General features: G+C 38.6%; 1 non-coding gene across 1 annotated transcript; it reads right to left on the bottom strand.

Moving 5' to 3' along the window:
• Positions 1-7,227: 7,227 nt before the first annotated feature.
• LOC145161793 (small nucleolar RNA R71) lies at positions 7,228-7,334 on the bottom strand. Its single transcript, XR_013738667.1, has one exon. It is a non-coding gene; the product is annotated as a small nucleolar RNA R71 (small nucleolar RNA).
• Between the last annotated feature and the right edge of the window lie 6,494 nt (positions 7,335-13,828).

Genomic DNA, 13,828 nt, shown 5'->3' with positions numbered 1-13,828 from the left:
TCTAATATTCGAACTTCGGGCTGTACACTGCTAAGCCGAAACTTCGAAAAATCATAACTTCCTCATACGAAGTTAGATTTGGGCGTTCTTTTTATGGACGCTCTCAGTTTAATGTATTCTACGACTTTTGTTTAGGTCCCTAAGGCTAAAAGTCGCTCTATCGTAAATTCACTATTTACGCTTCACGGTGTCGGGCCGGTTCTGTCGCGAAACTTCGATGGGTCATAACTTCTTCGTTATAACTCGGATTTCGGCGTTCTTTATATGCACGGAAACCTTGAGACATATCCTACAACTTGGCTAAGATTATTTATTCTAAATAATCTTTTGTCGAAAAGTCATTTTCGACCCCTATTATCTCTAGATTGACTAGACCGGATCTACGGGCGTTACAAATACTCCCATCGTCGTGTGAAGACTCTTTCAATAACCCTCCAATCTCATCTGTCCTCACAAATCAAAGCAGCCTAGTTCGACGCCATGAAGACAGAAAACAGAACGAGCGAAGCGTTACGTTGGATGGAAAAGAACTTCGAAGTCAAGGAGGATGGAACATATTATTTCATGAACCGAATTTGGGTCCCTAAACTTGGAGGATTCAGAGAAGTAGTCATGAATGAAGCTCATAAGACACGATACTCCATCCATCTAGGGTCAGATAAAATATACTTGGATGTCAAGAAATGTTATTGGTGGCCTAACATGAAGGCAGAGATTGCCACATACGTTAGCAAATGCCTCACTTGTGCTAAAGTGAAGGTAGAGTATCAAAAGCCCTCGGGACTATTACAGCAGCCGGTAATACCTGAGTGGAAATGGGAAAGGATTACTATGGACTTTGTGACCAAATTACCCAAGACAACAGATGGATTGGATACCATATGAGTGATAGTCGACAGGTTGACAAAATCCGCTCATTTCCTGCCAATAAAGGAGACATACAAGATGGAGCGACTAACAAGGATCTACATCAAGGAAATTGTGAGACTCCACAGAGTACCAATATCTATCATCTCAGATCGAGATAGTAGGTTCACTTCACACTTTTGGCAATCACTACAGAAGGCTATGGGGACACAACTCGACATGAGCACTGCTTACCACCCCCATACGGATGGTCAGAGTGAGCGAACCATTCAAACGCTTGAGGATATGCTTCGAGCATGTGTGATAGACTTTGGAAGGTTGTGGGATACCCACTTACCTTTAATTGAGTTTTCATACAACAACATTTATCACACAAGCATCATAGTTGCTCCTTTCGAAGCATTATATGGTCGTAAATGTAGATCACCGTTGTGTTGGACAGAGGTAGGCGACACTCAGCTGGCAAGAGGGCAGACATCTAGCAATGCATTGACAGGACTAGAAATCATACGCGAAACGACAGAGAAGATAACCCAAATCAAAGCTCGACTTCAAGCTTCACGCGACCGACAGAAGAGCTACGCCGATAAGCGGCGAAAGCCTTTGGGATTTCAAGTCGGGGATCGAGTGTTGTTAAAGGTCTCCCCCTGGAAAGAGGTGATCCGTTTTGGGAAACGGGGAAAGCTAAACCCACGGTACATTGGACCCTTCGAGATTCTTGCCCAAATCGGTCCGGTGGCTTATAGACTGCAACTACCTGCCGAACTCAGCAGCGTACACCCAGTGTTTCACGTTTCCAATTTGAAGAAGTGCTTATCCGACGAGACTCTCGTCATCCCGTTAGAAGAAATCGAAATCAACGAAAATCTCCTGTTCATCGAAGAACCCGTCGAAATCATGGACAGGGAGGTGAAGCGTACTAAGCAAAGCCGCATTCCAATAGTGAAGGTTCGGTGGAACGCAAAGCGTGGACCAGAATTCACTTGGGAACGCGAAGACCAGATGAAGCAAAAGTACCCTCACTTATTCTCGCATTCTCAAATCTAGTTTCAAAAATAATTTCGGGACGAAATTCCCTCTAACGGGGGGATGATGTCACAACTAGGAATTCTAATGCTTTGTAAACATTGAACAAGGATAACATTGTAACTAAAAACTTGAAAGCAATGTATGATGCTTATTCAATGACAACTAAATTCCATCAAACACTCTATTCAAAACACTCAAATAGTCAACAAAAGGTTTGAAACACTAGAAATCACAGTTTAAGTCCATTATGGACTAGGATTTCTTTATTGGGCCTAATGGGCCAATAAACCTCCAATGTGACTATCTTGGGCTTAAAACTCTTAAATGGGCTCTAACTAGACCCACTCTCATAATACTTAACCTTTTTGGGCTTTATAAGTCTAAAATGGACTAGTTACCTTTAATGGGCCTTATTGGGCCATAACAATCCAATAAGCCCTAAAAAGCCACAAATCCATTCTTGCATGCACATTTGGGCCGTAACCCACTCCAATGGACCAAATGGGCCGAAAACTACTAAATTGGGCTCCATATTTTGGACTCTAACACCAAGGCCCAAATCTTTTCTCTCCTTTCTCTCTCTCTCGGCCCAAGTGGAAGTCAAAAAAAAAGGGAGAAATGTAGAATTATGAGGGCAAGACACCTCATAATTAACCATTGGAAACCCATGCACCAAGCTCATACTCCCATGCATGTCACCTCATCTCTCACCTCCTCTCTCTTTATCTCTACTCTCGGCCAAGGAAGAACACACACAAACACAATTCACTTAAATTTTTCCCTTAAGAACTCACAACAACTTTTCCTCTTCTTCATCAAAAATTCGAAGATCTTGGGTATTACAAGTAGGATTGTACACAAAAATCGTCATACTAGGTAAATTGATGCTTGGATTCATGATCTAGATTCTTTGTTTTATCATAACTCTCTTCTCAACTCATATAAACTCATGATCATCATCCTTGAAACCCCTAAGATCGAGATCCACCCAAGAAGGCTTGCTAGGACCAAATTTTCTTCATTTCTTTCTTCAAAACCAAGAGCAACAAAGCAAGGTGAGTTCATACCCCTCTATGTTCGGTTTTCACAAGTTTTATGGGGGAGAATACAAGTAAATTGTGTAGATCTATGTGCATGTGTATGTTATGTGTGATTTCATGTGTTTATGTGGTAAATATGTAACAAAAAGGAAAGAAATCTCGAGATTTATGGCACAAGAAGGAAAATAAACATGATCTAAGATATATTACACTAAACAAGTCAAGCAAAATTACGCTCTAAGGTTATAATAAACATATTGCATCATAAAACTCATCTTTGGACTATATTTGTCAAATAAACAAAAGTTGGGTTAAAAATTGTCATTCACGGTTTTCTTAAGGACCAAAAGAGTCAAAACAGTTAAAATAAATGTTTTTATGAATATTATGCTCTTCAAAGGGCAAGAAATGTGATTTGTAGCTTAATGGACCAATTTTTAGGCTTTTCGGCCCATAGGCCCAAAAATTGCGAAAAATGTGATTTTCAAGGGGTTGAAATGGTAAATTTCTCAAAACAGGGGGTAAAAGGGTAAACAAAACTATTTCATGGGTTAAAATGATTTTTGTTCCAAAAAGTATCAAAAATGTAAAGTTTTTGGAATTTGGGTCAAAATTGTAAAAGTTGCGAAAAGTTTGGACTTAAACTGAAAAACTCTTTGCTGAGAGGGCTGAAACTGCCAAAGAGTAAATTTTGATCTAAAAACATTACTTAAACAAGTCTATGGATCAAAAATGTCAAGAAAATGGTTTTAGGGACCTAAAATGTCTTTTTTTGATAAGGGACTAAGATTGTCATTTTTTATTGAAGAAGGGCTGAATAGGTCAAACCAATATTTTGAATCAATTATTTTATTATTAAGATATTTGGGTCAAAAATACCCAATTACAACTTATGAAAATAGAATGAATAATATACATATATTTTTAAATATCGTTATAAAACAATCGACAAGCCTCGTGCCGTTACAAATGTTAAAAATTGTTCAATCAAGCTTTCGACAATTATACTATACCTAAAACAAGTAAATATTCAAATTGTTGGACTTGAAAGATCCTAATCGTGCTTATTGGGCCTTCGTGGCCCAACGACATGACTTTCGGGCCTAACAATGATAACACATGACTATTGGGCCTCCTGTGACCCAATTACATGTTTAATGGACCCTCAATGGTTTTTTGCATGCTATTGGGCCTTAGTGGCCCATTATGCATTACTAGTAAGGTCCAAGTAAATTATATGCGAAAAGGGCCAACGCTCTTTTCGTATACTCGACAGCCTTATATAACATACGAAATTAGTAGGGCCTAGTAGTCCTCTTCTCCTCGTCTGTTAGGCTTACCTTCTTTTCGTATAAAATAAAATTCGATCATTAATCAAGGTTAATCAAACTCATGTGGATTGAGTGAGTAATAACGGGTGACAACAATAAGTGTCGGTCGTAGTCTGTAGTTGTAATCAAAGTCTCCTGGAGGGAGAGCGACAGTTTGTGTATAGATCTATACGGGGGTGACTCCCCCACACCTAAGCTGTTCGCTACAGTTAGACTCGGCCAGTCTAGGGTGACAAAATCTTAAGATCAAATTTGGTGTTCATTAGAATACCAAGACAGACGAACTAGTCATTATCATGCATGGTTATAATGACTCACGTAGAAATCCGACATCATTAATCAGGGGAAATCATTAATCAGAGGAAATCATTAATCAAGGGAAATCATTAATCAAAGGAAGATCATTAATCAAGGCAAATCATATTCATTCGATGTAACGATTCAACGAAGCAAAACAATCATAACTTTTATTCGGAAGACATCGGGTTTTCCGGGGAAATAAATCCTACTCACTTGTACTTTCAAACATTATAATGCAAAAACTTCTCATTTATTCATGTTTTGAAATCATTCACGCATATACTTACAGGATCATCACAATATTTTTCAAGAAAGTTTTATTACATAAAATAGTGGATTTTCTGGGTTTTCCCAATGACATAAACCACTTTACCTCAAACACACTTATGAACTCACCAACATTATATATGTTGACCGTTTTCAAAATAACTTGTATTCTCAGGTAATCATTAGACAAAGAGGCATCCGGTGTGTTGAAAGTTTTCTTTTGTAGTAGCTAATCACCAAACACTTTATATTTTGAAATCATGTAATGTAAACCTTGTATTCGATGTAAACAATGCCAGTTGTACTATGTAATGGTTGGTGATGCATGTGTTATGTTTCATATATATTCACTGTGATGATATTTCAATTTAAGTCACGCGAGTCCTCGGACGTTTCCGCCGTCTGGTTCGGGGGTGTGACATCACTAATTCCCGAGACAAGGACTTTTCTCTGGATATTTTGACGACTTATATGCGATTAGAAGGTTATTGAAGCTCTGGAATTCGAAGATCAACCCTAGAGATTGATTTGGAAGAGATCAAAGGCAACATATGCTCTCTTTTTCTTAATCTATTTCACTAAACTATGTTTCTACTTATGGATTTCGTTTTTGAGATATTACTTGTTGATATGAGCTAAAAAACTCATTACTTCTGTTTAGGGTAGATTAGCTTGTTAATATGGATTAAATTTATGGCGTGGATTATTTGATTTGGTAAAATTGTTTTGTTAAGCTTGTAACCGATCCTTATGTGTTGACAATAACTATTTTCTGTTAATTGTCAAGTCTATTAAGTTGCATGAACATCCTCTTAATTGCTTGCTTCATATGATTAATGTGAAAACAATATTATATGCCTAGTATTTGTGAATATGAACCTTGATTAAATTAGTAATTTAATTAGCTACAACTACAAGTCTTACTTAACCCGAATCAAAATACTAGGAAATTCATTAGTTTAACCAATTGGCTACTGTTTAAATTAATTTGTTTTCTAAGGATTAGTAATAGTGAACATGAATCTAATCATATTGATCGGTAGCAAATGACAAAATAATCCATTGCACTTGCCATAAAATTAACTATAGAAACAAGTGAATCGAACCTGAACAAAAGTCTCTTTTATTATTGAATATAATTACTTTTTATTTGCATTGGTTGTTAGTTATCTTAGGTTAAGTGTTAGTTAATTTTTTAAGTTTCTAGTCTTGTAAAACTAGAGAAAACCCTTCTTTTAATTGTTAGTTTTTAATTAGATAATTTTAGTAGTTAGTTTAATTATTACCGTGTCCTGTGTTCGATACCCTGCTTGATTGAACTATATTGCTAAACGATAGGTACACTGCCTTTCGTGTGTTTATTTGTGTTCGAAATAGTAGGATTAAAAACTAGTGCATTCTACACACATCAAGTTTTTGGTGCCGTTGTCGGGGAACGGTTTTAAATAGTTATTTTAATTGCTAGAGTTATCGATCCTTTGTGTAAGATTTATCTTACACAAAGTTACCATTTTAGTTAACTAGTTATTTAGTTTAAAGTCTAGTTTGTTTTTTTTCTTAAAATTTAGTCTTTAGTTTTCTGTTTTAGCCTTGAACTCGTCGAGTCCAGTCGAGCCTACTCGACGAGTCCAACGCGTTTTTTTATTTTCATTTTTCATTTTCGTTTTGTTCTTTTTACACGTGTTTTTCTGTTTTCTTTCAGGTATTTTATGACCGGAGGAAAAAATACACCTTTGGTCTCACATTTTAAAGATCCGGAATCAGCTTTGAGGAAGAACAAGGATAAAACCGTTGAAGAGACTAACCCGCCAAAGAAGTCACCTTTCAAGGACCTTAAATCGGTCTTTGGAAAGAAGAAAGGAAAGAAAATGGGTGAGTCTAGCTGTCAAAAGGGCGAAGAAAGTAAGATAGAAAGTTTTGAACACAATCTGAATCCAAAAGAAACCAAACACGAAACAGAAACAAAAACCGAAGAAGAAAGCGACCGAGAAAGCGAACCCGATAACACCATGGCTAACATCGCAGATATCACCATGGGCGAATACAAGAAGAGGATGTGTGATGATACCGGGATGGGACTCATGCAACCCACGATTCCAGCAACTGCTACCTTCGAGCTAAAAGGCCACATACTCGCCCAACTCAAGGACATCCCATTATACGGGAAAGATCACAAAGACGCATACAAGCATATCGATGAGGTCAACGACATAGCCGACTATTTCAACATTCCTAATGTGCCTCGCGAGACCGTTTTGCTTTGTATGCTACCGGTGACATTTAAGGGAGCTGCGAACGATTGGCTAAAATCACTCCCTCCAGGGTCAATCACCACATGGGCTAAAATGCGTGAAGAATTTATTGATCAATTTTGCCCTCCCTCAAAAATAGCAAAGTTGAAGAAAGTCATTGCCAATTTCGAGCAACAACCGGGCGAATCACTCTATGAGGCGTGAGAGAGATACAAAGGCTTGCTGAGGAACTTCCCCCACAATGACTTAAACATTCAACAAGAAGTCTCCATTTTCTATGATGGAGTGAACGTGACAACTAGGTAGCTCTTTGACTCCCAAGGACCACTCACGAAGAAAAACCTCACAGTCATAAAGGAGCTAATTTAAGAATTCTCTAAGCACTCTAGAGAATATCATAATTCATGGAATGACTTGACTCGTGAGGCGGTGAACTCGGTTTCCGATAATATGGCGGGAATGATGGCTAAATGAGATAGTTTTGAACGAAGAATGACAAAGATGGATCAATCCATCCATGCCATCCGGGTAGGATGTGAGAATTTTAGTGGGCCTCACCTTACTAAAGAGTGTGATCTAGATGAGCATGGAAACCGAAAAGTGCAAGTGTGTTACTCTAGTGGTGATAGATATGATGAAGATTGGCGAAAAACAAAAAAAGAGTGGCTACCATACGATGAGCACAAGAAGGCAAAGGAGGAGAAATATAGGATGAAGACAAGAGGGTTCTATCAAAAGGAGGAGCCGGTGCAAGAAAAGAAATTGGACTTTGAAGATATGCTCACAAGATTTACAGCTGCATCCGAGAAAAGACACAACGAAGCCGATGTTGCAATAAGAGAACAACAAGCCATGATGAAAGAGCAACAAGCATTGATGAGGAATCAGCAAGCTTCTATTCTTAACATTGAAAAATAGTTGGGCCAACTTGCACTACAAATCCATCAAAGAGCACCGAGTGAACTTCCGAGCAATAACGAGAAAAATCCGAGAGGCGCTCAAATCAACATCGTGACGACTAGAAATGGAAAAATAGTTACCCCTCTGATACCCATCATGAATGAATATTCAAAAGAGACGCACGAGGAACAGAAAGAAGACCCAAAACTGCAAACAATCGACTCGACTCGTTGAGTTGGGGATAAGGACTCAACGAGCCCACGGTCTGAACAGAAAAGAGATCCCCCTTTGAAACCTTTTCAACCTCCATTGCCATTTCCAGGCCGATCTAGACAAGAGAAGCAAAATGAAGATTATCAAAAGTTCCTGGAACACATCAAAGCCCTCCAAATCAACATGCCTTTCATAGAAGCGGTTGCACATATGCCTAAGTACGCGAAATTCTTAAAAGAGCTACTCACAAATCGAAAGAAGCTGGAAGAGGTGTCCAATGTAGTACTTAATGAAAATTGTTCAGCTGCAATGTTGAACAAGTTGCCAAAGAAAATGGGTGACCCCGGGATGTTGACTTTGCCATGCCAATTTGGGAACTTAGCCACTAGTTATGCATTGGCGGATTCAGGGGCAAGTGTTAATCTTATGCCATACTCTTTCTTTAAGAAGTTAAACCTTCTGGAACCGAAACCGATTCGTATGGCAATCCATTTAGCAAACAAGATGGTGACATTTCCAAGGGGAATATGCGAAGACTTATTGGTCAAGGTTGATAAATTTGTATTCCCCACGGACTTCGTAGTGCTAGACATGGAAGAGGACCACCAAGTGTCGATCATCCTTGGAAGACCTTTCCTAAACACCGTGAGTGCCATAGTAGACATGAGAGAATCCAAACTTACCCTTCGACTGGGGGATGAGTCAGTCACTTTTTGATTTGATAAGGCCATGAATCATTCTAAGTATAGTGATGACACGGCCTTTTCGGTAGACACTTTGGAAGAGCTAATGGAAGAATGGAAGGAGGACCACTCAAATGAGCCTTTCATTGCCCTTGAAGATGATTTTGATGCTGAAAGGGACCTGAAGGAGATAGAGAGAATGCTTGAAGAATCTGATACGATGAAATAATCAAAGGCTCTGAAAAATCGACTCGCCGAGTTGGAGACACTGACTCGACGAGTCCATCTGGAAAATCGCGATCAGATGAGAATTTTGACCTGGACTCGACGAGTCCCCTCTCTGGACTCGACGTGTTCAGTGTACAAAATACAAATTAAGAGCTGAAAACTCTGCATGAACATTTGCACTACGTATTTCTCGAAGAAGGTGATCAAAAACCTGTTATCATTGCTTCAGACCTCACCAAAGCTGAAAAAGAAGAGTTAGTTCAAGTTTTGAAGAAAAGGAAGAATGCCATCGCATGACAAATTACCGATATAAAAGGAATAAGTCCTTCATATTACTCCCATAAGATAATTCTTGAAGAAGGTGTGAAGCCAACAGTGCAACACCAAAGGCGTTTAAACCCGAACATGCAAGAGGTGGTCAAGAAAGAAGTTATAAAGCTCATAGATGCAGGGATAATATAATCCATTTCCAATAGCCCATGGATTAGTCTCGTTCAAGTAGTGCCAAAGAAAGGAGGGATGATGGTCGTCACAAACGAGAAGAACGAGCTTATACCTACATGAACGGTAACTGGTTGGCGGGTCTGCATCGATTATCGAAAGCTAAACGATGCCACTTGCAAAGACCGCTTTCCTCTCCCTTTTATTGATCAAATGCTTGAGCGTTTATCGGGCCATAGCTATTATTGTTTTTTAGATGGGTTTTCAGGTTATTTCCAAATCCCCATAGACCCAATTGATCAAGAGAAGACCACTTTTACTTGTCTAAGTGGAGCATTTGCTTATCGACGCATGCCCTTTGGGTTATGCAATGAGTCGACAACTTTCCAAAGATGCATGACGGCGATATTCCATGACATGGTGGAAAAATTCATGGAAGTATTCATGGATGATTTTTCTATTTTTGGCTCTTCTTTTCATGTTTGTCTTGCTAACCTCGACTTGATGCTTGCTAGGTGTGAAAAGACCAATCTTGTATTGAACTGGGAGAAATGTCACTTTATGGTGAAAGAAGGCATTGTGTTAGGCCATAAAGTATCCAAGGCGGGGATTGAGGTGGATCAGGCGAAAATTGAAACAATTGTTATATTACCCCCACCAACTAATGTAAAGGGCATTAGGAGTTTTCTAGGTCACGCGGGTTTTTACCGTCGCTTTATTAAAGATTTTTCAAAAATTACTAGACCTTTAACTCAAATACTCTTGAAAGATGCACCTTTTAATTTTTCTAAAGAATGTTTAGCCTCTTTTGAAATTTTGAAAGAAAAATTAACTAACGCCCCGATCATTATCGCCCCGAATTGGAACTTACTGTTTGAAATAATGTGTGATGCTAGTGACTTTGCCTTAGGAGCTGTACTTGTCCAACGGATTGACAAGCACTTTCAACCCATTTACTATGCCAGCAAGACCCTAAATCCTACCCAAGAAAACTACACCACAACCGAAAAAGAGTTATTAGCCATGGTTTATGCCTTTAACAAATTTCGTCCCTATTTAATTTTGTCTAAAACTACTGTGTTTACTGACCATTCTGCTATTAAGTACTTGTTTGCCAAGCAAGATGCAAAGGCAAGATTGATCCTATGGGTGTTGCGACTTCAAGAATTTGACATCGATATCAAGGACAAGTAAAGGTTCAATCTTTGGTAGTTTAATGGTTAAATTTTGTTAAAACCCCGATTTTAGAATGTTGTCATAAACTATAGGGTTTCGATTTTGGCCTATTTAGAGTGTTTTCGTTGGATTTTTTTGTGAATTAACACTTGTTACATGACCCTAAACAAACCCCTTGAACAAATTTTGAGTTTTCACGGTTGAATCGGTCGAAATCAGAAGAGCGACTTGAATAGTTCTTCGGACTCGCCGAGTCTGTTCATGGACTCGACGAGTCTGTGCTGAAATTTCCCAGAATTTTAATTTTACTGTTTATGTGGTTTTTTTTTGTGTTTGATTCTGCAGAAAATGTTCGGAAGGGGGCAGAGCTCAGGAGGTAGACAAGGGGATTGCCCTTGGTTAAGTTTTCCACAAACGGGTTCAAAATCAACTATGTTGAGGTGGAAGAAGAACCTTGAAGTACTCAAGGCTAAGGATATCTATATCCCAAATGAGATAGATTATAAGTGGCTGGGACAAGTAGGTTTAGAAGATGCATTAAACCCATACATGACTAAGGTCTTTATACAAGATGGGATCTCGATTACTTTTGATGGATGACGGAGGTTATTTCGGATTCAAGAGCCGGTATTTCGGGAGCTATGTTTGGAGTTTTTCTCTACGGTATCATTCCGAGGGGGGAATGATTTTTACAACCCAAATGTCTTAACCTTTTGTCTTGGTGGGGAGCACCGTGAGTGTAGTATGGCGGAGTTGAGCTGGAGGCTGGGAATATATGATGAGTCAGTTGTCATGACTGAAGCTTTTGGGATGTTCTTGGAGAATTGTCACAAGGATTTTCCGGAGGGAACAAATTTAGCAAATTGGTTGAACACAATTGCAAATAAAGTATATATTCCTTCCGCGGCTCAAGAAGGGAGAATACGATCCCCCATTCACCGCTTGATTCGCCGCCTAATTTCTAGCACCATTAACATGCGGAAAGATGATAACAAGGTCCCGATCCTTGACGTGTTTTACTTATGGTGCATAATAATGCCCAACACCTTTTGCAATATTCCATATTTCTTGGCGAGGTATTTGGGAGAGGGAGCGGTGAACAATAGGACGACATTAAAAATAAATGGGGGTATGTTTGTTACCCTATTGGCAAGATCATATGGTGTCATGGAAAGGGGAGTCGGGAGCATGTTGACTATGTTACCAACACCTCCGTTTAGTATCATGCTTTATAGTAGGGCAAGAGTTGTGGAAGACTATGGTAATGGTAACTTTTACAATCCCGGATGATGATGAGGTTGTGGTGACCGAGGAACCGGGTAGATGTGTTAGACCGAGGCAAGAGAATGTTCAAGAAGACCCACCGGTAATCCCAGTTGATGATGATATGCCGATGGATTGGTATAATGTGGAAGTGAGGAGATATCAATATGATTTGGGGAGGAGTATGAATTATAACCATCGAACACTTGCCCATTTGTTTAATCACTTGAACATACCACCTATGGATGAGCCCGGGTATCCTTATGTTAGTAGTTAGGAAGAGAGGGTACATGCGAGAAGGAGTGGAACCGGGGGGAGCGGAATTGGAGATGAAGATAAGGAAGGAGATGAAGACTAGTTATCCTTTTAATTTTATTTGTGTCGTTTGTTTTAAGCCAAATTTTATTTTGTTTGGTTTGTTTTTTTTTTTGTTTTAATTTGTTTGGTATGATGTTTGAACACCTAGTAACTAGGATTTTTAAGTTTGTTTTCCTTATTTATTACGTGTGTTTGTTTTTGATCTTTTTCAGTTTGGGGTGAGGAAATAAGTGCAAGAGTAAAGAAAGAAAAATCCGAGAGAAGTCAAGTTTGGGCAAGAGAAATAGGAGTTTTGAGTCTAAGTATGAGTCTGATCATGAAAGGGGTTAAAGAGTGCTTATTTACTGAAGAAAAATGAGGGGGAGTGTCATCTTGATATTGCCCAAACACACCAGAAACAAACCTGAAGCAGAAGATAATTTTTGTCCATACAGCGCCTACTCGTCGACCCCACATCATGAACTCGACGAGTCCAAGTGAAAAAACACAACTTTTCTGCTTTTATAACTATAACTCACCGAGTCTCCACATGGACTTGACGAGTTTCTCAACTTCCTATTTTCCGCTTGATGATTCGATGCCCTTTGACGTTGGTTTTGCATTGGCAATATTATTTGAAGATTATTTGCCGAGCATTTCCAAGAGCTTGTTTTTTTATATTTGGAGCTGTACACACGAGATTTGACACCCAAGGCATGGATGAGTTGTTCCCATGCCTAAAGTCAATTGACAATGGAGCTTTAAATGAAGAAGATCAACCTCGCGACTACTATCCCAGGGGAGTTTGTTCCAATTCACTCTTTACTTTTATATTTTTATCATACATAATATGCAATGGGGACATTTCATAATTTAAGTGTGGGGTAGGGGGTTGGTTATATTACTTAATTTAGAATTTTATTCAATTTTTAAAAGAAAATGCATAAAAAATTGCTAGGGTTAATTTAGCACATCTTGGTAAAGCAATTAGGATTCCATGCTAGTATTATTTTTGATGATTGTATCAGGACCCAAATGTTTAGTTAAGCCTATACACGTTATAATGCATTTGTGGCCCCCTTTATTCTTGTGAAATCATGGGACAAAAAGACAACCTCTCTTAGTTTGATGGATGCAATATGTTTAGCATCGTGTACCAGAAATGCATCCAGGAAAACTTAAGTATTCATTGCACATAAGACTAGTACCTTAACCAATAAAGGATGAAGTTAAGCTCCTTGCTTAAGCATGTAGATTTTGAGTGAAAGAAAAAAGCGATGAACATGTAAAAAAAGAGATAAATAACCGAAAAGTTAAAGAATTTTGGAGCATCAAAAGTATAAAGTACGAAGATCAAAATTCAAAACTTGAAGATACCAAAAATCAAACAAAGAAGGTGGTGAATTCAAAAAGATCAAAGATCAAATAAGTGAAGAATTCAAAGAGATCCATTATGGTATCAAAGTTGTAATTTTTCTAGAATTATGTACGCTTGGTAGTTTAACCAAAAATGACTTGAGGTTAAGAAAGTTTTTCATGGA

This window comes from Lactuca virosa, chromosome 2 (assembly GCF_052849685.1).
Source record: "Lactuca virosa cultivar CGN04683 chromosome 2, Lactuca_virosa_CGN04683_v6, whole genome shotgun sequence".
In the NCBI taxonomy this organism is placed as follows: Eukaryota; Viridiplantae; Streptophyta; class Magnoliopsida; order Asterales; family Asteraceae; genus Lactuca; species Lactuca virosa.
The sequence above is the reverse complement of the archived record's forward strand: the minus strand, read 5'-3'. Positions and strand labels throughout refer to the sequence as shown.